This window comes from Callithrix jacchus, chromosome 5 (assembly GCF_049354715.1).
Source record: "Callithrix jacchus isolate 240 chromosome 5, calJac240_pri, whole genome shotgun sequence".
NCBI classification, from domain to species: domain Eukaryota; kingdom Metazoa; phylum Chordata; class Mammalia; order Primates; family Cebidae; genus Callithrix; species Callithrix jacchus.
In genome coordinates, this window is record NC_133506.1 from 116664556 (window position 1) to 116688474 (window position 23919).

At 40.1% G+C, this 23919-nt stretch overlaps 1 protein-coding gene across 30 annotated transcripts in view; it reads left to right on the top strand.

The window, feature by feature from the left end:
• Positions 1-23919, top strand: part of SPOP (speckle type BTB/POZ protein) — an 80556-nt gene that overhangs the window by 18687 nt on the left and 37950 nt on the right. For 2 of the 30 annotated variants that reach the window (XM_078374232.1, XM_078374225.1), the window contains exon 1: positions 16732-17264. The exons of the other annotated variants lie outside the window; for them this stretch is intronic. The gene's annotated coding sequence lies outside the window, so the exon portion shown is untranslated. Of the gene's footprint in view, positions 1-16731; positions 17265-23919 lie in introns of those variants that run through there. 30 annotated transcript variants of the gene reach the window in all.

Consider the following 23919-nt stretch of genomic DNA (forward strand, 5'->3'; position numbering starts at 1 on the left):
TGCATATGTGAGAAACTCCCTTCAGTGAAAGCTATGGGTAAATGATTTCAGAAACTTGCTGGCTTGAAGAAACTACAGGAAAACAGCAGGGAAGTTTTATGCAGTCTACTTTGACACATTGTTAAGAATTACCACTCATTAGGAGCACCTATGTGGCTCTTTAAGTGGTGGTGTTAGTAGTAAATGGGAGTATTGCATTCCACAGGAATCCTTAAAAAGACTTGACAGTTAAAAATCAACATGGTATTATTTTAGAATAAAAGTATTTGCTTTTTCTGGTTATAAAACAATTAATGGGGAAAAAAAAGAAAAGTATAAAGGAAATAGTAAAAAACTACCCCAAATCCCACCACACAGAGTTAACTACAGTTAACTTTTCTGGACGTCTAATTGTGCATTTCTCTAAATGTGTGTGTGTATATTGATATTTAGATCTTTACAGAAAATTGTGTGTTTTTAAAATGGCTTTAAAAATTCAGCATATTGTAGACCTCTTTTATGCCAGTAAAAAATATAATTTCTTAAACTACATAGAATTCTGTTGTATGGGTGCATCGTATTTTATTTGGCCAATTTCCCAATAATGAACTTTTTTCCTCCAGTTTTTTCTCATAAATTTTGTTGTGATGGCTGGGCGCGGTGGCTCACGCCTGTAATCCCAGCACTTTGGGAGGCCAAAGGCAGGCAGATCATGAGATCAGGAGATCAAGACCATCCTGGCCAACACAGTAAAGCCCTGTCTCTACTAAAAATACAAAAAATTATCTGGGCATGATGGCACGCTCTGTAGTCCCAGCTCCTTGGGAGGCTGAGGCAGAAGAATCACTTGAACCCGGGAGGTAGAGGTTGCAGTGAGCCAAGATGGCACTAGCCAGTGACAGAGTGAGTCTACAAAAAAAAAAAACGTAAATCTTTATACATCAATCAGATTGATTCCTTACGATTTATTCCTGGAGTAGAATTGCTGTACAATATTAGATTTTTCCTAATTATTCCTTAAATATTCTTATAATTGAAAAAAATATGTAAACAGCATTAAAGGACATTTTGATAAAAGGAAAAAAAATCAACTTTTTTTCTGAGGCAGAGTTTTTTTGCTCTTGTTGACCAGGCTGGAGTGCAATGGTGCAATCTCAGTTTACCGCAACCTCTGCCTCCCAGGTTTAAGTGGTTCTCCTGCCTCAGCCTCCTGAGTAGCTGGGATTACAGGCATGTGCCAGCACGCTTGGCTAATTTTGTATTTTTAGTAGAGACAGGTTTCACCATTTTGGTCAGGCTGGTCTCGAACTCCTGACCTCAGGTGATCCGCCAGCCTCGGCCTCCCAAAGTGCTGGGATTACAGGCATGAGCCACAGCGACCGGCCAACTTTATTCTTACAGCAACTATTTTCTTCTTTCCATCTGAGGAGTTGAAGTACCAATTCCTAGGTCTTACTAGAACTACAAAACAGAATTTTGGAGTAGGGAAAAACATATAGAGAATTAAAACTCTTGGCATTCTACGTTTATTGGCAGCTAATGGGTTCTTAGTAACATTTGTTAACTGCCAAGAAAGTGACAATAGGAATTTAGAGTATACTGGGGCTGTTAGGAAATGCTTCAGGACAAGGTAGGACTTGACTTGGACCTGGAAGGGTAGTATTCAGATAGGAGGCAGGAGAACACTTCTAGCTTTCTGGGTGGTATGAATAAATTTGGGAAAGGCATATGGTTGTATGTATGAGCTGACAAACAGGCTAGTATCAACTAATTAGAGAGGAGGGTTTGTGTTGTGGTGTAGTGGAGAGGTTTTTATGGGAGTTGTGTCCCAGAGGACTGATTTTATTTTTAGCACATCTCAAGTTGTGTAGTATGCAAGTGTAAGATAAAGCAGATATCTAGATGTGTTCTAAGTTTAAGCAAACTGGATACATTGACATGTCTTTTTACAAGAAATACAGGAGAGCCGGGCGCGGTGGCTCAAGCCTGTAATCCCAGCACTTTGGGAGGCCGAGACGGGTGAATCATGAGGTCAAGAGATCGAGACCATCCTGGTCAACATGGTGAAACCCCGTCTCTACTAAAAATACAAAAAATTAGCTGGGCATGGTGGCACGTGCCTGTAATCCCAGCTACTCTGGAGGCTGAGGCAGGAAAATTGCCTGAACCCAGGAGGCGGAGGTTGCGGCGAGCCGAGATCGCGCCATTGCACTCCAGCCTGGGTAACAAGAGCGAAACTCCATCTCAAAAAAAAAATACAGGAGAAAGTTTTTTTTTTTTTTTTTTTTGAGACTGAGTCTTGTTCTGTTGCCCAGGCTGGAGTGCAATGGCATAATCTCGGCTTACTGCAACCTCTGCCTCCTGGGTTAAAGCAATTCTCCTGCCTCAGCTTCCTGAGTAGCTTGGATTACAGGTGCCTGCCACCATGCCCAGCTAATTTTTGTATTTTTAGTAGAGATGGGGTTTCATCATGCTGGCCAGGCTGGTCTTGAACTCCCCACCTCAGGTGATCCGCCTGCCTCTACCTCCTAATGTGCTGTGATTACAGGCATGAGCCACTGTGCCTGGCCAAGAGAAAGTTTCTTTCTTTATATGTGAATTATTTAAATAATGGTCTTCCTACTTATTTATTTTACTCGATAGTTTGACAAACATGTTACAACTTCTTTGGATCTTAGTTTCTTTCATAATATCAGAGAGTTCAGACATAGTGATTTCTGAAGTCCTTTCTGGCACAGAGATTATCACATAACTTTTAAGAATACCTGGCCGGGCATGGTGGCTTACACCTGTAATCACAGCACTTTGTGAGGCTGAGGTCAGGAGTTTGAGACCAGCCTGGTGAAAACCCATCTCTAGTAAAAAATAAAATTAGCCAGGCACACTGGAGTGTGCCTGTAATTCCAGCTACTCAGGTGGCTGAGAGAGGATAATCTCTTGAACCTGGGAGGTGGAGGTTGCTGTAAACTGAGATTACACCATTGCACTCCAGCCTGGGTGACAAGAGTGAAACTCCATCTCAAAAAAAAAAAGGCCAGGCGCGGTGGCTCACGCCTGTAATCCCAGCACTTTGGGAGGCCGAGGTGGGCAGATCACGAGCTCAGGAGATCGAGACCATCCTGGATAAGATGGTGAAACCCCGTGTCTACTAAAAATACAAAAAATTAGCCGGGCGTGATGGCCCGCGCCTGTAGTCCCAGCTACTCAGGAGGGTGAGGCAGGAGAATCACTTGAACCCAGGAGGCAGAAGTTGCAGTGAGCTAAGGTTGCGCCACTGTACTCCAGCTTGGGTGAAAGAGTAAGACACTGTCTCAAAAAAAAAAAAACAAAAAACCTTGACATTATGAAATAACTTGGCCTATAGTAAGGCTGGTACCCACTTGTATCTCCTCAGGCACAAAAATATATCCCAGTATCTGTAGAAGCAAAAATCCTCAATTGGACTATTCTTTAATGGTCTCCTAGGTCTAGATTGATTCACTTTTGGAAATTCAGTTCTCATCTTTTTTTTTTTTGAGACAGTCTCACTCTGTCACCCAGGCTGAAATGCAAAGGCACAGTCTCGGTTCACTGCAACCTCCGCCTCCCGAGTTCAAGCCATTCTCCTGCGTCAGCCTCCTGAGTAGCTGGTATGACAGGTGCCTGCCGCCACTCCTGGCTAATTTTTGTATTTTTAGTAGAGATGAGGTTTTGCCGTGTTGGCCAGGCTGGTCTTGAACTCCTGACCTTGTGATCTGCCCGCCTTGGCCTTCCAAAGTGCTCGGATTATAGGCATGAGCCACTGTACCCAGCCTCATCAATGACATTTAGAAATTTTCATTTGAAATATATTTTATGGCTAAGACTGAGCTGCTAGAAGATGCTGTGAGATCAAGAGGAATTACTATATAATAATCAGTTTTAAATTATCCTTATTTATCTCATGCTTATTTTCTATTTTATCTTGAATTTACTCCCATTATGTCTTTTAATCTATGTCCAGGCTACGTAAATAATTACTATTAGTTCAGCTAAGATAGAATTTTGGATGTAAATCTACAGGAAAAAATCACATAATGCATTCCAAAGTAAAATGTTAAGGATTTCTTTTTTAATACCTGTTTTGGAATATTTATATCACTTTTTACATCCTTTAGTATGGATAATTGAGAACTGACTAGTACTTTTTTAAACTCAGAGACTTTCTTTTTAAAAAGTATATAGTTGGGCTGGGCGCGGTGGCTCAAGCCTGTAATCCCAGCACTTTGGGAGGCCGAGGTGGGTGGATCATGAGGTCAAGATATTGAGACCATCCTGGTCAACATGGTGAAACCCCGTCTCTACTAAAAATACAAAAAATTAGCTGGGCATGGTGGCGCGTGCCTGTAATCCCAGCTACTCAGGAGGCTGAGGCAGGAGAATTGCCTGAACCCAGGAGGCAGAGGTTGTGGTGAGCCGAGATTGCGCCATTGCACTCCAGCCTGGGTAACAAGAGCGAAACTCCGTCTCAAAAAAAAAAAAGAAAGTATATAGTCATGGTCAGAAGTTATCAGGGACATACTAAGTATCTCCTTCCTAGCATCACATTCTTTTCCCTAAATTATATGACTTGACTAAAATATTGCATTTTAGGGAGAACCCTGGTAAGGCACCATAAGGTAACTGGCTCTTCTGACAGGCCTTGTCAGGATGCTGTGAACTGGGTGGGGTCTTGAAGATTCAGGATTAATTCCTCAGTTTTGCTAGTAAACTCAGTTTCTTCATTGTTACCAGAGTTAATTGGTCTTGGGAAAAGTAGTTAACTAAACTCACTAATAGTTGACAAAATCAGAATGCCATTTAATATAATTTAATTTTTATTTTTATTTTTATTTTTTTTTGAGACGGAGTTTTGCTCTTGTTACCCAGGCTGGAGTGCAATGGTGCGATCTCGGCTCACCGCAACCTCCGCCTCCTGGGTTCAGGCAATTCTCCTGCCTCAGCCTCCTGAGTAGCTGGGATTACAGGCATGCGCCGCCATGCCCAGCTAATTTTTTGTATTTTTAGTAGAGATGGGGTTTCACCATGTTGACCAGGATGGTCTCGATCTCTTGACCTCGTGATCCACCTGCCTCGGCCTCCCAAAGTGCTGGGATTACAGGCTTGAGCCACCGCGCCCAGCCTATTTAATTTTATTTTTGAGACAGAGTCTTGCTCTGTCATCCAGGCTAGAGTACAATGATGCGATCTTGGCTCACTGCAATCCCCAACTCCTAGGTTCAGGCAGTTCTCCTGCCTCAGCCTCCTGAGTAGCTGGGACTATAGGCATGTACCACCAAGCCCAGCTAATTAAAAAAAAATTTTTTTTTAATTTTTAGTAGAGATGGGGTTTCACCATGTTGGTCAGGCCGGTCTCAAACTCCAGACCTTAAATGATATGCCTGCCTTGGTCTCCTAGAGTGCTGGGATTACAGGCCTGAGCCACTGCTCTGGGCTGTAAAGGTCAAAGTTTTTAGACTTGCGATACCTATAGAAGTGATTGGGTTAATTCTAAATCCCAAGAATGTTGGACAACAATTTAAAAACTGCTTACTTTTGGAAGTTATTTGTATGGCCAGGCACAGTGGCTCAGGCCTATAATTCTAGCACTTTGGGAACCTGAGGCGGGTGGATTGCCTGAGCTCAGGAGTTTGAGACCAGCCTGGGTAAAATGGTGAAATCTCGTCTCTATTAAAGATACAGAAATTAGCTGGGCGTGGTGGTGCATGCCTGTAGTCCCATTTACTTGGGAGGCTGAGGCAGGAGAATTGCTTGACCCAGGAGGTGGAGGTTGCAGTGAGCTGAGATCATGCCACTGCACTCTAGCCTGGTGACAGAGAGAGAGAGACCGTCTCAAAGAAAAAAAAAGGTTATTTGTATTACCTGATCTGATTGGATAAACTTTTCTGACAGTTGTGGGCAGTAACCAATAAATATGCACTTGGATATCTAGATTGTTGACAGCCAATTGTGAGCTATTATTTTCTTTTATGTCATAGTAGTTTGCTATGGCAACCCAAGCAAACATTGCTTTAGTTTGTTCTTGATGGTATGTGCAAGCTCAGTGTTAAGTTGAATTGTCTTTGGATTTGATTTTTGGGTTAGTTTCATGTTATTTATTTTTTTCTCCTTATTCCATTGCCACTTAATACCAATCTCAAGTCCAAGAAACAGATTGTTGTATGTCTTGGAAACAGCAGATTGTATTGAGGGGTGTGATTACTTTTCCTCAGTCGGAGGCCGGTTTGTTTAGTTGTTGGTTGGAATATTTGTGACGTTTTTGTGGTTGTTTTCTTTTGGTGTTGTTTAAAATTTTTATTTGAAAACACTTAACCTAAAATTTTTATTTACTAATCTGTGGAATTCAGTCCGATAAATGGGACATTGGCTCTGTTAAGCAGAATTTTCAAGCACTAGAAGATTTTAATTTTTCTTCAGCTGCAACTCAAATCATATGCCTACAGGTAAGAGTTTCTTTATTAGTGATAAAATTTGGGGACCTCCCACAAAATTTTTTGATAATAGGCCAGGTGCCTTATAAAGTAGCTTTTTGTTTTGTTTTGTTTTGAGACAGGGTCTCACTCTGTCACTCAGGCTGGAGCACAGTGGTGTGAATATGGTTTACTACCAACCTCTGCCTCCTGTGCTCAAGTGATCCTTCCACCCCAGTTTCCCAATTTGCTGGCACCACAGGCGGTAAGCCATCATGCTTGGCTAATTTTGGTGTTTTTTGTACAGATGGGGTTTTGCCATGTTGCCCAGGTTGTCTTGAACTCCTGAGCTGAAACGATCCTCCCACCTTGGCTTCTCAAAGTTTTGGGATTATGGCATGAACCACTGCACCCATCCCAAAGTAACTCTTATATTTGACTTTCTATCCCATTTAATTCAGCTCACCCTCCCTTTTCTAGTTTATGCCCTGTTGGATACCTGGAACTATTTGCTTTTAGCCCAGTGTCTGCTGTTGAGCCCTATCAATAAATTGTGGTGTCGTCAGAGCAAATACTAGAAGACCACCTTCATTTTGAAAGAAGTATTTCTGGTCCTCAGCATAATACCAGTTGGTTTTATGTGTAAGTGTATATAAGGCAGGCTTTGACTCTGAGTGCTTCCCATCAGTGGGAAGCATCTGAGTGCTTAAAGTAGTGAGGCCTGTGTTTTAGTGACTCCTGATAGTAGAAGAAACTGGGGCCAGGTTTTGTTGTTGTTGTTGTATTTAGTTATTTAAGAGATGGGGTTTTCCTATGTTATCCAGGCTGGACTTGATCCCCTGAGCTCAAGGAATTCCCCCTGCCTCAGTCTCTCTCATAGGTGGGCCCAGTGGGGGGCAGTTTTCTTAAGAGATTTAGTGTTGGGTGTAGTTGGTTTACTTGGGTGAGGAGAGGAAAGAATGTGTTGGGAATAGTCTCATATGAATGTTCATAAGTTGTATTTTCCTACTTATAAAATTAGAGGGAGCTTTGATTGAAAACAAATGTACCACTTTAGATATACTAAGTTTCTCTGATTCTAAAATAGTCAGTTTTTTTGCATTTCAATTTAAGAGCAAAGTATTGTTTTTTTCTTTTCCTCTTCAAAATTGATAGCATGTTACAGTCGAAGATATAAATATTTATAATAGCAAGTTACAGGAAAGGAAAATGGGAACTTCGCACACACTTATTTTGATTTTAGGAACTCATATATTCTTCCTCACCCACTCCTAGGGTTGCCTGGTGTTTACATAGTCCTTTGCAAATACTTTCTGTTAAAACTAAGCTGATACTCAATACTGTGTGCCTGTAGTCCCATCTATTAGTAAGGCTGAGGCTGGAAGATCCCTTGAGCCCAGGAATTCAAGTCCAGCCGGGGAAAGATAGGAATACCTTGTTTTTCTCTTTTTTAAAGATACCTCCAACTGTATTGCACAGGCTCGAGTGGCTATTCACAGACACAATCATAGCAACCTACAGCCTCGAACTCCTAGCCTCAAGTGATCCTCCTACCTCAGCCTCCCTAGTAGCAGGGACTACAGGCATGTGCCACCATATGCAGCTTACTGTCTTTTTTTTTCTTTCTTTTTTGAGACAGAATCTCTGTAGCCCAAGCTGGAGTGCAGTGGCATGATCTTGGCTCACTGCAGTCTCTCCCTCCAGAGCTCAAGGGATTCTGGTGCCTCAGTCTCCTGCGTAGCTGAGACTGCAGGCACGCACCACCACACCTGGCTAATTTTTTATATTTTAGTAGAGATGGGGTTTCACCATGTTGCCCAGGGTGGTCTGCAGCTCCTGAGCTCAGCCAGTCCTCCCACCTCGGCCTCCCAAAGTGCATAGTCTCTTTAAAAAGAAGAAATAAAAGAAAAAAGAAACAAATATGATTTCCAAAGTGGATGCCATGAATTTAATAGTTACTTATTCAGTGTCTACTACATGCCAGACATTGTAAGAGTTACTCAGTGGAACATTTAGTTGCATGTGGTGGTAGCATACCTGTAGTCTCAGCTCCCAGGGAGGTCAGGGTTGGAGGATCACTTGAGTCCCTGAGTTTGAGACCAGCCTGGGTAACATAGTGAGACACTGTCACTAGTGAAAAATAATTCAAAAAATACCCCGAGAACATGTTTATCACCTCTAGAGTCCTGCACTGTCCTATTTAATTAGGGGATAATGGCTGCATTAATAGGTATCCTTTGTCAGTGACAAAGACAAGGAACTAAATTCACTTTTCACTTTGCTGATAACCATTTCTGGATGAAAGAGGCCAAATTATATGTAGAGGAATTCAGTTGTACATTTAAATTCACATCCTGATCTAAGAATTAGGCCTTCTTGGGATTCTTAGGATTTGCAATACAAGTTGATCACCTACTCTTCTTGAATAGAAGAAACTGTTTTTTCTATCTGTATCTTCTTTCAGAAGCTCTGCAAGGAAGCATCAACACTTAAATCTTGTAAACAAAGTACCACATATCATATCCATTATATATTTATATGTAATGTATATTATTTATATTATTTTTATATTTATAAAAGATATTTCTGACTTTTTCTTTTTTTGGTCTAAATCTCACTGGCTCTCAAAGGTTTTTTTTTTTTTTTTCAGTGCCAACAAGCCTGATCAAAAGGTTTTTTTGTACCTACTCTTCTATGACTATCTCTGACCATGCTGAATGTGTTAAAGAGGGTAGATGCTCAAGTGGGAGTCACATTGGAAGTACATGTTGATATATTTTGGAGGGTAATTTGACAATATCAGAATAAACAGCATGCAGGCTATTGGGCATGCTTGTGCTTATGTTTAGATACACTTATTGCTACATTGTTTGCAGTAGCAAAAACCTGGAAACCAGCAGGGTATGGTGGAATTCTTTGCAACCATTAGAAAGAATAAGGTGTGTCTACATACACATAGACACACACACACACATAAACACACATACATGTGCTGGTAGATGCCGGTTGATTCATTTTTTGTTGTTATTGTTTTTGAGGATACAAAAAACTCCCTCTCTAAAGGCTTAGAGGGGGATTTGGAATTTAGAAGGAAACTTAATTTTCAATTGTAGCTTCCTGTAACTTTTGAATTATTTAGGTTATGTATTTCATCTTTAAAATGCATATATGAAGAAAGGCAGACACAATTTTAACAGTGTTTCCAAAGGGGCATAGAACTTTAGCACTGAAGGGACCTTAGAGATTCTTATACAGTCACCTTCAAATAAAGATGAGGAAATTCAGATTTAGGAAAATATCTGTAAGCCTGCACCAGAATTCAGGCCCTGAGGATAGCAGTAGCTTACGAATATATTGACTTGTTCTTATTCTGACAGTTTATTTAACTGATGTCCATTTCTCATTGTGAAGAATTGATTTTTGGAAGACCCAATAAAATGTTGACCTTTGTAAGACAGTTCTCAAAGCAGCTACCTCTGGCAATAATGATAAAGTGCTAATGTTAACTCTTCCCCATGTTTTGTAACTTTGAGGGGCCCAATCCCTTAGAAATATATTTATAAGTTCCTGAAGAATTATTTGAAGTGAATTTGAGTCTAGAGTCCAGAGTTTCCCTTCCTGATTTGAATTCCTAGCTGACTATTCTAGATGTTTAAAATTGGTTTTACTGTGTTTTTGTTCCATTTAGTATGCAGGGGTGAAAGAGTCGGGATATAATCTTGGTGACTTCTAAATGGCTTGGAATTTAAAGGAAAATTTACTGTAAGAGATGATAGGAAATTGTCTAAAGGAGGAAATTTTATGTATTCCTAAAGAAGAGAAACTCTTTAGTTTTTGAAAATATGAATTATTCTTTAAAATTTATTCTTTTCCTGGCTCTTCAAGGGCAGAAACACTTTCTCCTTATTCAAACCACACAAAGAAATTGGTAATGGTGAGATTGGCAGTTCAGCATGGGACTGGACATTCAAACTACATTCAATGAATATTTTTTATGGTTAATTGACTTTAAGTAAGGCTCAAGCAATAGAAACACATTTACTATTGTTAAGATCAGTTGTTAGATTTAAGATTAAAATCTATCTGTACTAGTGACTCTGCTACAGGTTGAGCATCCCTTATCCAAAATGCTTGGGACTAGAACTGTTTCATATTTTTTATTTTTTTTTCCAATTTTGAAATATTTATACCCCAATCCAAATATTCAAAGCCGAAATGCTCTAATGAACATTTACTTTGAGCATACCTGTGCTCAATAAGTTTTGGATTTTGGGGCATTTCAGATTTTCAGATTAGGGATGATCAACCTATAGTAGTATATGTGGTGAAAACTTATTCTTCCCATTTTTTTGTGGGGGGGGGTGGTCACTGTCGCCCAGGCTGGAGTGCAATGGCACAATCTCATCTCATTACAACCTTCACCTCTTGGGTTCAAGTGATTTTCATGCCTCAGCCTCCCGAGTAGGTGAGATTACAGGCGTGTATCAGCATGCCTGGCTAATTTTTATATTTTTAGTGGAGATGGGGTTTTACTACGTTGGCCAGGCTGGTCTGGAACTCCTGACTTGAAGTGATCCTCCCGCCTTAGCCTCTGAAAGTGTTGGCATTACAGGCATGAGCCACTGTGCGGAGCCTATTCTTCCAAATTTTAGTGATTCATAGGCCTCTCACAAAATGGATACTCTAAATATTTAATAACAATTTGATTAAATGATAGGATGAATCTTTGCTTTATAAGAAAGAGGAAATAAAGGTAGCTTTTTATTCAGGAAATAAAGATACCTTTTCACATCTTAAGAATCAAAGTCAAATTAGGTCTATGCTGTTTTAATCAGTAAAGGTTTGGTTGAATTGAAAATAAAAAAGGTTCCAGGAGCCAAGAACACATAGAGTTGCAAATTTATCTTTGTAACTCCATATCCTACGGAGGAATCCAGTTTGTATAGCCACTTTAATTTTGTTGTGAATATAGACTGAGCAGTGGAATTGAGTAGCTTGACAGTTGACTTAATTTGAACAGTCACTGGAAAGCTAGGTTGAGGGAAGTCAATTTTGTGTGTATTTTCTGGTTTTGTTTCTAGTATCCTTTCTGATAACAGAGAGAATTTGGTGGCCTATTTGGACCCTACTTAACGGGTAACTATAGTGCCTCACCAATATCTTTCTTGCGCTAGTTCAATTTATCAATCATTATTGGACCCAAGGTCCTGAATTACAGTCTGATTATTTCTCACCAGTCTTTTATTTTTCATTTACCTGCACTGAAATTCTTGAGCCCATCATCTCTTTTTTCCTACATAACTGTGGGGAGATAGTGTGATAGCTAGGTACTGTTCTAAACTCTGCTGCTGGCTTCCTATATGTGTTATAATCTATCACATTGGGCAAGCTACTAAGCTGCTTTGGGGTTCAGTTCCTTGATCTGTAAAATGAAATCATTTGACTGGATATTATCACGTCTTTTTTATCTCTAGAGTTATTAATTCCTTTATTCATCAGACATTTCTTATGAAGCACCTTCTCTGTACCAGGCACAATACAAGCTGTTCTGGGTTCAAACCCCTTGCCCACAAAGAGAATTAAGAACTTCTGTCACGTTATTCAAATAAGCTTAGTCTTGTAATAGCAAGTTTTCACAGTTTTTACTATCACTCTACAAGGCATTTGTTACAATTGCTGGTATTATTTAGATCTTCATCTCCAAAAATACTCATATCTCTTCTTTTTGTTTTTCTATTTATTAATTATTATTTTTAAAACAGAGTCTTGCTCTGTCACCCAGGCTAGAGTGCAGTGGCATGATCTCAGCTTATTACAACCTCTATCTCCCGGTTTCAAGAAATTCTCCTGCCTCAGCCCCCCAAGTAGCTGGAACTACAGATGTGTACAACCATGCCTGGCTAATTTTGTATTTTTGGTAGAGATGGGGTGTCACCATGTTGGCCAGGCTGGTCTCAAACTCCTGACCTCTAGTGATCCATCCGCTTTGGCCTCCCAATGTGCTGGTATTACAGGCATGAGCCACCGCACCTGGCCTGTTTTTCTATTTATAAGCCAATTTCTCATCCTGGAAAAGAAATCTCATCTTCCTGGTCACATTATGACTAGTTGTTGTTTTCGTTAATTGGTAGAAACTGAACTATGTACTATAGAGTAAGAAAAACTAGTGATTTTTTTTTTTTTGAGGTGGAGTTCTGCTCTTGTTGCCCAGGCTAGAGTGCCATGGCGCAATCTTAGCTCACTGCAACCTCCTCCTCACGGTTTAAGCAATTCTTCTGCCTCAGCCTCCCCAGTAGCTGGGATTACAGGCACCCACCACCATGCCTGGCTAATTTTTGTATTTTTAGTAAAGATGGGGTTTCACAATGTTGACCAGGCTGGTCTCAAACTCCTGACCTCAGATGGTCCACTCACCTTGGTCTCCCAAAGTGCAGGGATTATAGGCGTGAGCCACCACACCTGGCTGATTTCTTTAAGGCAAATAAAAAATACAGAATCTAGAGGTGTGATGTAATTTTTAAAAACAGAGACCTAAACAATATCATAGGAAAATTTTCTAAGATTGAGAATGGCTTTGTTTAAAAATTTTACACCTAAAGTAAAAAGAAATTTTAGTAGATATTCTGTTGGACACTTAAAAGAAAAAGACCAGGGGGCTGCTTCTGACTTGGAAATGGGCATTCACTCAGCAGAGCCCCCAGTAGTCGAGGTTCTGAGCCTCAGCCCTGAAGGACCACATGTGATTATTATACAGGCACCCAGATGATCAGGCTGTAGACTGTAGATAGTGTAGAAGATTAAGTCTCATGAAACAAATTCATAGCAGGGGTAGGAGTAGAGCTGCTACTTTTGGCTGTGGTCAGAGAAGACCTAAGTAACAAGAAGCAATGTGAAGATCTAGAAAAAGTGTCTTTCAGTCTGAGGGAAGACTACAAAGACCCTAAGATGGAAACAATTTTGACTCGTTTGTAGAAATAAAACCAAGTGTGTTTGGAGTAAAGTTAGTAATAAGGGAGAGTGGTAAGTGATAAATTTGGTCTAATGGGCCAGTTCTTATAGGACACTGTAGGTTCAGATAAAGAGCTTCAATTTTATTTATTTTCTGAGACAGCTTCGCTCTTGTTGCCTAAGTTGGAGTGCAATGGTGAGATCTGGGCTCACTGCAACCTCTGCCTCCTGGGTTCAAGCGATTCTCCTGTCTCAGCTGGGATTACAGGCATGTGCCACCACACTCAGATAATTTTGTATTTTTTTTTTTTTTTTTTTTTTTTTAGTAGAAATGGGTTTTCTCATGTTGGTCAGGCTGGTTTCAAACTCCCAACCTCAGGTGATCCACCCGCCTCGATCTTCCAAAGTGCTGGGATTACAGCCACCATGCCCAGCCAAGAGCTTGAATTTTAAGGGTGGTTGAGTGAAGAAGGATATCTGGATTTACATTTTAAAAACTCACTGTGCGGCCAGGTGTGGTGGCTAAAGCCTGTAATCCTAGCACTTTGGGAGGCCGAGGCCGGTGGATCACCAGGTCAAGAGATCAAGATCATCCTGGCCAACATGGTGAAACCCCGTCTCTACTAAAAATACAAAAAATTAGCTGGGTGTGGTGGCGTGCGCCTGTAGTCCCAGCTACTTGGGAGTCTGAGGCAGGAGAATTGCTTGAACCCAGGAGGTGGAGGTTGCAGTGAGCCGAGATTGTGCCACTGCACTCCAGCCTGGTGCCTGGCAACAGAGCGAGATTCTGTCTCAAAATAAATAAATAAATAAATAAATAAAAGTAAAAATAAAAATTAAAAAATAAAAGCTCACTGTGTTGGCCAGGCGTGGTGGTTTACACCTATAATCCACAGCATTCTGGGAGGCCAAGGCGGGCAGATCCACGAGGTGAAACTCAGTCTCTACTAAAAATACTAAAAATTAGCTGGGTGTGATGGTACAAGCCTGTAGTCCCAGCTACTTGGGAGGCTGAGGCAGGAGAATTGCTTGAACCCAGGAGGTGGAGGTTGCAGTGAGCCGAGATTGTGCCACTGCACTCCAGCCTGGTGCCTGGCAACAGAGCGAGATTCTGTCTCAAAAAAAATAAAAATAAAAAAATAAAAGTAAAAATAAAAATTAAAAAATAAAAGCTCACTGTGTTGGCCAGGCGTGGTGGTTTACGCCTATAATCCACAGCATTTTGGGAGGCCAAGGCAGGCAGATCCACGAGGTGAAACTCAGTCTCTACTAAAAATACTAAAAATTAGCTGGGTGTGATGGTACAAGCCTGTAGTCCCAGCTACTTGGGAGGCTGAGGCAGGAGAATTGCTTGAAGTGGGGAGGCGGAGGTTGCAGCGAGCGGAGATCGTGCCACTGCACTCCAGCCTGGGTGACAGAGCAAGACTCCGTCTCAAAAAAGAAAAAAAAACAAGCTCACTGCGGCTGCTATGTGGAGAATACATAAATTGAGCTACAGAGGAAGCTGGGAGATCAATTAGAAACCAGTAACCATTCAGGTGAGAAAAGTCTAGCTTGGACAGAAATGGATAAATGTGGGATCCATTGAGCAGCAGAACAGCTGACAGGATTTGCTGATAAAGAGGATAGGAAAAGATAGGGTTTTTTAGCTTAAGCAGTTGAGTTGAAGAGATACCAGTTAGTATTTTAGTCATGTTAGACACCTGAAATGAATTTAATTAAAGAACGGTAGAAATTGTGCTTTTTAATTATGTAAGTTTGTGGCAAAGGAGAAAAAGATAGCTGTGGAGAAAGACCCTGGTTTCTTGAAAACTTAGACTGGAAAAATTACTCTGACATGTTAGAACAGTAGGTACTTTATTTGAAAAAAATGAATGATAATTAGGTGCTAAAGCATGAAAAGTCATTCTAAAATAATTGCAACATAGGAGGGCCAGGCACAGTGCCTCACATCTGTAATCCCAGCACTTTTGGAGGCCAAGGCACATGAATCACTTGAGGTCAGGAGTTTGAGAGCAACCTGGCCAACAAGGTGGAACCTCATCTCTATTAAAAATACAGAAATTAGCCGGGTGTGGTGGCGCACACCTGTAATCCCAGCTACTCTGGAGGCTGAGGCAGGAGAATCACTTGAACCTGGGAGGCAGAGGTTGCAGTGAGCCGAGATTGCACCACTGCACCCCAGCTTGGGCGACAGAGACTCCATCTCTAACTCAAGAAATTAAAAAAAAAAATTAAAATAAAAAAATGCAACATAAGATTTGTTCCTAGGATCCAGTCATGGAAGTAGGCATGAACCCATTAATGATGTGCTAAGGTCTCCATTAATTTGCTGAGGTGCTCCACGTTCATTAGAACAAACAAACATACTTTATTTCCCTTTTTTTTATACAGAGTCTTGCTCTGTCACCAGGCTGGAGTACAGTGGTACAATCTCGGCTCACAGCAACCTCTACATCCTGGGTTCAAGCGATTCTTCTGCCTCAGCCTCCCAGGTAGCTGGAACCACAGGCTCGTGCCACCACGCCTGGCTAATTTTTTTGTATTTTTAGTAGAGACAGGGTTTCACCTTGGCCAGGATGGTCTCGATCTCTTGACCTTGTGATCATCTCACCTCGGCCTCCCAAAGTGCTGCAATTACAGGTGTGAGCCACCACACCCAGCCTCTTTTTTTTTTTTGAGATGGTGTCTCACTCTGTAGCTCAAACTGGAGTACAGTGGTGCAATCTTGGCTCACTGCAACCTCCACTTCCTGGGCTCAAGTGATTCTCCTGCCTCAGCCTCCGGAATAGCAGGGACTACAGGCATGTATCACCATGCTGGCTAATTTTTTTTTTTTGGTCTGTGTATTTTTTAGTAGAGACAGGGTTCCACCATGTTGCCCAGGGTGGTCTGGAAATCCTGAGCTCAGGCGATGTGCCCGCCAAGGCCTCACAAAGTTCTGGGATTACAGGCATGCGCCACCTCGCCTGGCCAAAAGACCATACTTTCTTTTATACAGAGTTGCCACTTGAAAATGAAATTGGAACCGTAAGCTAGGGGAATATGCTTCTCTTTCTCAGCGGTTTATCCTGTTCTACATGTTGAATAAAAGACCATACCTGCTCTAAGAGTCACCCCAAAGGAATTCCAGAGTGTTGGTTTAGAAGTTAAAAGACTGTGTTCTGAACTCAAGCCCATTAATGGCCTTGTGACCACAGCAAATCGGGACTCTGAGCTTCTGTTCCCTTATTTGTAAAATACTTGTTCTGTGTGCCTCGCAGAGCTGTTGAAAATCCCAAATAAGATCATAAATGTCAGAGTACTTTGAAGACTGTGAAACATTGAATACTGCTTATGAGGGAGTGGTTATATAGCTTAAAGCATTTAACTGAGAAGGACCTTGGAAATCCTTTTAAAGGAGGATGGGGGTAGAAATACAGAGTTTGTTTCTTTCCGCTCTCTCTTTTTTTTTTTTTTTTGAGACAAAGTCTCACTCTGTTGCCCAGGCTGGAGTGCGGTGGCATGGTCTCAGCTCACTGTGGCCTCTGCCTCCCAGGTTCAGTCAGTTCTCATGCCTCAGCCTCCCAAGTAGCTGGGATTACAGGCCTGCACCATTATGCCAGGCTAATTTTTGTATTTTTAGTGGAGACGAGGTTTCACCATGTTGGCCATGCTGGTCTGGAACTCCTGACCTCAAGTGATCTGCCTGCCTTGGCCTCCCAGAGTATTGGGGTTGAAGGGATGAGCCAATGCCCCCAGCCTAGGTTGTTCCTCTACTGTGAATCTTGAGGTTGTGGTTTCCTCTAGACTATAGTGCTCAACTATAGTGGCCTATTCTAAGTGGCCTTATAATTCCTAACCAAAGTGACTTGTGAAACAAAGGACCCTGCATAAATTTAAATGCTATAAAGATGATAAAATGTACAGGTAAGTTTAATTTTGCTCTCTTATTTGGTAATTAGAGCTTTATTTCCTAGCCACAATACAGAAAGGAAAGGCAGCAAAATACGGTTAGTACTTTTTATGTGAGTTTTTTTGATTTTTGGGTTGTGGAGTGGAAGCATCTTTTTCTTTAAGAAGTGAAAAATATAAACATGCCAGAGCTTCCTAGCAGTTAAAAGCTAGGTCAGTGAGAGAATGGAAGGAAACAAATAAACAAACAAACAAACAACTGGTTAGAGATGGGAAAAGTAAAGGAAGAAGGAGGAAAAACATATTTGAAAGGGAAAAAAGGCTTAAGTCAATTCAAGAAGGCAAAAGAGTCTCAAGTGTTCTTTTTATAATCTGTCTTTGAGTTTCAGGTACTAAAATGTAAGATGATTAAAAGAGAGGTTGGTTCTTAGAGGAATAAATAAAATTAAGGCAAAATAATAAGGATTTATGGTCTCTATGAAGATGTGTTGGATTACTATGAACATTATTTTTATTTAAGATGTGTTTTCTTACTGACATATATGGAGTCAGTCTCTTTCTCTGCTTAAGGGACCCCAGTGCTGTATAATGCTATAGGAAAAATATTTACCAACACAAGATTTTCATTAGTGAGATGATCTGTACTGACATTGGTTCTTTTTGGTTTGATTTAGGCTGTTTTAGTATCTATTTAAAATATTGTTCTGAGTTTTTTTCTTTAGCTTTTTTTCTCTATATCACAAGTTGTTAAGCAACCTTTAGCTTTTCTAATTTACCATTTATGCTGAATTCATGAATTTGAAAAGCTTAAAAAAAAGCCAAACGAAACTGTGACACTGTCAGCTAAAGTTTTCTTTATTTACACACTCAGTTCTGTTTTCAGCCTTCACTCGCAGAGACAGCCTATTGCCGTGAATTGAGTGTGTATCATTCCAGTGCAATGTAGATGTATATGTATGTGTGTGTATCAAAATGTATTGCTTTATGTGTTTAATTTTTAGACAATAAATTATATATGTATGTATGAGTATATATGTGCATATGTAAATATATTTATATATAAATTCTACAGCACTCTTATTTTCATTCTTGTTTTCTAAAATCTATACATGTTGATAGATTCAGATCTAGGTCTCCCATTTTAGGTCTTGTTTTTATTATACAGTCTGAATATTTCACAGTTTTTCCACAGTCCCTTTGATGGATATTTAAATTGTTTTTCTTCTGTTCCTTGTTACATTATAGACAACTGGTGAACCACCTTGTACATATCTATTCTGGTCTTTGTCCTCATCATCTTCTTCTTCTACCTTCTCTTCTTTTGTTTCAGTGGTTTGCTTTTGTCCTAAACTGTCTTATTATTCAAGTTCTCCCAGTGGGTCCAACACTTTAGTATTTATAGTCATTATTTAAGGGAGGGAGAAGGATGAGGAAAACCTTCCATACTTTGAATAAGGAACCTCTTTTATCAGAAAACAAGAGGCTTAGATTGTTTTTGGAATCTGATAAATTTTGCAACTTCGAATTTTATTTTAATTTAATTAATTTTTTTAGAGACGGGGTCTCACTATGTTGCCTAGGCTGGTCTTGAACTCCTGAGCTCAAGTGATCCTCCTGCCTTGGCCTCCCAAAGTGCTGTGATTACAAGGTGTGAGCCACTACGCCTGGCCAGCTTTGCATTTTAATATTTTGCATTTCTATTGTCTCAAGTTATTAACTGTTCTTTCTTTTTTTTTTTTTTTTTTTAAATAAGCTTCAGTAACTGCTCACCTTTTATTCCTCTTATAAGCTTTCTTTTACTACTTTTTTTTTTTTGAGATGGAGTTTTGCTCTTGTTACCCAGGCTGGAGTGCAATGGCACGATCTTGGCTCACCTCTGCCTCCTGGGATCAGGCAATTCTCCTGCCTCAGCCTCCTGAGTAGCTGGGATTATAGGCACGTGCCACCATGCCCAGCTAATTTTTTGTATTTTTAGTAGAGATGGGGTTTCACCATGTTGACCAGGATGGTCTCGATCTCTTGACCCTCATGATCCACCCGCCTCGGCCTTCCAAAGTGCTGGGATTACAGGCGTGAGCCACCGCGCCCGGACTTCTTTTACTACTTTTTAACTCCGAGAATGCTTTCTTCCTGCTGAGTGTGGGACTGTTTAGTGATCTCCAATCCAGTTTATGCACTTCTTATGTTACTTTATGAGTTCAGTGTGATCCAGACATAGCTGATATTTATAGAAGGATTTCTTGAAGCATTCTTAAGCCAAAGGAAGCATTTAAAAAATATGTCTTCACCTTGAAAATTGATTAGAATTATTACATTTAAATTTTATTCAAAGACCATATGTTTCAATTACCAGTGGTTTTCATTTATAAATTTCTTTCTGGAGTCTAATCCACTGTGCTTTATTCATTATTGTGAGGTTGAGTGTATTTTTAATTTTTATGCTCCCTGTTTTTTTCACCCTTTAAACCTGGCTCCTATTCAGAGCTTTGAGCACTTGGAATCCTGAAGTGTTACAAATGAAAACTGTTACTCTTCTCTAATAACACACTCTGCCTGCTGCAAGTGTTTGAGTAGGACTTCCTTTCTTAACAAGTACTTTGGGCAGCCACCTGTCTCATGAATATATCAACTATCTTTAAGAATTTGAGAATTTATGTGCTGAGTATTTTTTTTAAGACAATGAATAAGACCTTCAAATAGAAATCAGAGTAATAAATAGAACTAGAATATTAGATGTCTGTGTGTTTTGTCTCAGATCTGTTCTTGTCTTAGGGTTTGGTTCAGGTAGGTAATAAATAGTGTGGTTGGAACGTAACCTTTGGACCTAGGCTTACACCAGCTTTAACACAGATGATGTATTCCATCCAAACTACAAGCACTATATGTATACTCTGGAGTATCTGTCATGTCACCCAGTAGTAGGCACTTCCATTTAGTGAATTATCTTTCCTTTGCCATTGTAGTCACCAAGTTTGAATGGAATTTACCCGCCCTTTGTCACATCAATCCCACATTTTATGCTGCAGAGAAATGTTCCTATCTTAAATCTTTCTTTAGAAGAAAATTATGCTCTTATATGGAACACTAACACCATAGAGTTTGTTTTCCCTTCCACTCTGGAAACTGCTATAAAACTTTTTTTAGTTCCTAAGTAAAAAACCATTATTTTTCTAACTGTGGTTACGCTCTTGGGATATTTCATCTGGATATGCAACAGAAGCCTTTATTGCTTTGGTTGGAGTCAAAATATAATATAAATAACTTTCCTTTTTTTTTTTTTTTTTTTTTTGAGACAGACTCTCTGTCACCCAGGCTAGAGTGCAGTGGCATGATCTTGGCTCACTGCAACCTCTGTCTCCCTCCCAGGTTCAGGTGATTCTTCAGCCTCAGCCTCTTGAGTAGTAGCTGGGACTACAGGTGCCCACCACCATGCCTGGCTAATTTTTGGTAGAGATGGGGTTTCACAGTATTGGCCAGGCCTGTCTTAAACTCCTGACCTCAGATGATCCACCCACCTCAACCTGCCAAAGTGTTGGGATTGCAGGCATGAGCCACTGCACCTGGCCAATATTACACATTTGTTAAAGGGAAAATATAGTTCTGTTTGTATCAACTTTTTAGAAGTCTTAACTCTGACCTATTAGTAAGTGCATAAACCTGAAACATGTTAGTAAAATAAACTTCGTTAATTTGACATAGAGAGGAAACTGGTGTTTTTGTTTGTTTGTTTTGTTTTGTTTTTTTAAACTATAGAGTTACTGTCTGATCTTTCAAGCACAAGGATCTAAAAACATTAATTCAGTCATTTATTAAATAAGTATTTGTGGCCTTCCATGTGCCAGACACTGTCTGGGTGCAGCAGCAAAACGACAAGAACCTGCCTTGGTAGAGCTTATTTTCCAGTTAGAGAAGACAGATTGTAAAAAGATACAGGATGTTAGATGACTTTATGTGCCATAGAAAAAAGTGATGAAACAAGAATAGGATTGTGGCTGTTAGGGGAGGGAATTTTTTTTTTTTGGGGGGCAGGGGGATGAAGTCTTGCTCTGTCATCTAGGCTGGAGGGCGGTGGTGCAATCTTGGCTCACTGCAACCTCTGCCTCCCGGGTTCAAGCTAGTCTCCACCATGCTTAGCTAATTTTTGTGTTTTTAGTAGAGACAGGATTTCACCATGTTGGCCAGGCTGGTCTTGAACTCCTTACCTCAAGTGATCTGCCCTCCTCAGCCTTTCACAGTGCTGGGATTACAGGTGTGAGCCACCATGCCTGGGTTGAACATTTTTATTATGGAATACAATAGAAAAATACACAAAACATTAATGTATAGTTTAAAGATTAATTACAAAAGGCAAATACCTATGCAACCACCAGTTAGACCTAGAAATGTATCATTGCACCTAGAAGAAGCCTGCTGCGTCTCCCTTCTAGATCATAACCTATACTATTGCTCAGAAATAACTACTGTTCTGACATGTGTGATAATCATATACCTATTTTTCTTTTTGATTTTACTACCTAGGATTCATTCTAAACCAATATAATGTAGTTTTGTCTGTTTTTAAACTTTGTATAAATTGGAATAATACATATGTGATTTTTATATTTTTATGTCATCTTTCAGGAAGAAGCTAACAATATATATGTACATAACTTTCGTCCATATTGCTATATAGAACTGTAGTTTGATTTCATTGCCATATAGCATTCTGTTATATGAATATACCACAATTTATGTATTCATTCTACTGTTCATGGACACTTGGATTGTTTCTAGTTTTTGGCTGTTAATGAACAATGCTGTTTTGAATATGTACAGAAGTTTCTCTAGGCCATATACTTACCACAGAATTGCAGAATCTTCAGTCTTATTAGATAATAAACTATTTTCCAAAATGGTGGTACCAGATTGTTCTCCAGCCAAACTGTTCTAGCCCTTACCTATATTGTCAGATGCTTTACATTTTGAGAAACCAAAACCTTAAACTTAAAAAAAAATTGGAGAGTAATGAATTAAAGGTGTTGGTTTCTGCTTTAAGAATCACAGCTGTTCATTTTCATTTGTTAGAATTGGTCAATACCTTCTGCCATAGTTACTTAACAGCATTCTATCTTTCTGTCCTCAGAGGGTCAGGAACCTTGTCTGTTTTTTTGCCACTGTGTCTCAAAGAATGCCCTGCAATTGGTACTCAGTAAATATTTGTTGCATGAATTCACCCTGACTCCTGCTGCTATTAACTGAACTATGAGGGATTTTTAAGGGCTTTTTTTTTCTTTTTTTTTTTGAGATGGAATCTCACTCTGTTGCCCAGGCTGGAGTGTGGTGGTACAGTCTCTGCTCACTGCAACCTCTGCCTCCCAGGTTCAAGCAATTCTCCAGCCTCAGCCTCCCAAGTAACTGGGATTACAGGTGCCCGTCACCATGCTTGGCTAATTTTGTATTTTTAGTAGAGATGGGGTTTTACCATGTTGGCCAGGCTGGCCTCAAAATCCTGACTGCAAGTGAATTTATTTTATGGTATCTATTAAGACTGCCCTGCTTTAGCATCACTCATTTAGCACAGTTTTTGGTGATGGCTCATTCGTTTACTCATAGTAACTGGGCTCAGTTTACCAAAACGTATTATGGTCTAAGAGAAGTTTATTTGGACCAGTGTACTAAAGTTGGTGTTTACATTTTAGGAAGAGATTCTGTTTTTAAGGAATCACTTACCTGTGATTTATGCAATACTTTATTTTCCCACAAAAGGTAATAATAGCACTGGAATTTTTTGCCTATGTCAGACTCCTAGAAGCATTACTACTTCTCTTATCCCTGTTTCTGTTTTGGGTTACTTTGTAGGATATGGTAGATTATCAGGGGTTGGTGTTGCTTAGCTATTTCTCCAGTCTTCAACAGGAGCCTCTTTCTCTCCCTGGTATAATCAGTATTAACCCAGTCTTTAGTGTCCACTATTCTGCTATCTCATTGTCACAGTTATTTATTAAAACCATAGGGCCAGCCATGGTGGGGTGTGCCTTTATAGTCCCCACTACTCCTGAGATAGGAGGCTGAGGTAGTGCACTATGATCAGGTCTGTGAATAGCCAGTATACTCCAGCCCAGGCAGCATAGTGAGACTGTCTCTAAACAAAGAAACAAAATCATAGGATACATGCCTTTGTTTATATGTGTCTTGCTTTGGTGCAGTTTACCCATAGAGCACTTCTTTAAAAAGATGTTTTACATACAAACTTGGCCAGGCACAGTTGCTTATGCCTGTAATCCCAGCACTTTGGGAATTAGAGGCTGGCGAATCACCTGAGGTCAGGAGTTCAAGTCCAGCCTGGTTTCCAACATGGCGAAACCCCATCTCTACTAAAAATACAATAGCTAGGCATGGTGGCGGGCACCTGTAATCCCAGCTACTTGGGAGGCTGAGGCAGGAGAATTGCTTGAACCTGCGAGGCAAAGGTTGCAGTAAGCTGAGATCACTCCATTGCACTTCAGCTTGGGTGACAGAGCAAGACTTCATCTCAAAAAGAACTAGCTTGGATTTTTCTGACTTCCATTTCTAAGTATAATCTTTTTTTTGAGAGATGACTAAGAAATAAAACATTCAGAGCCAGTAATGCGATAAAGGAGTGTTTTTTTTGTTTTTTTTGTTTTTTTTGAGAGTCTCACTCTGTCACCCA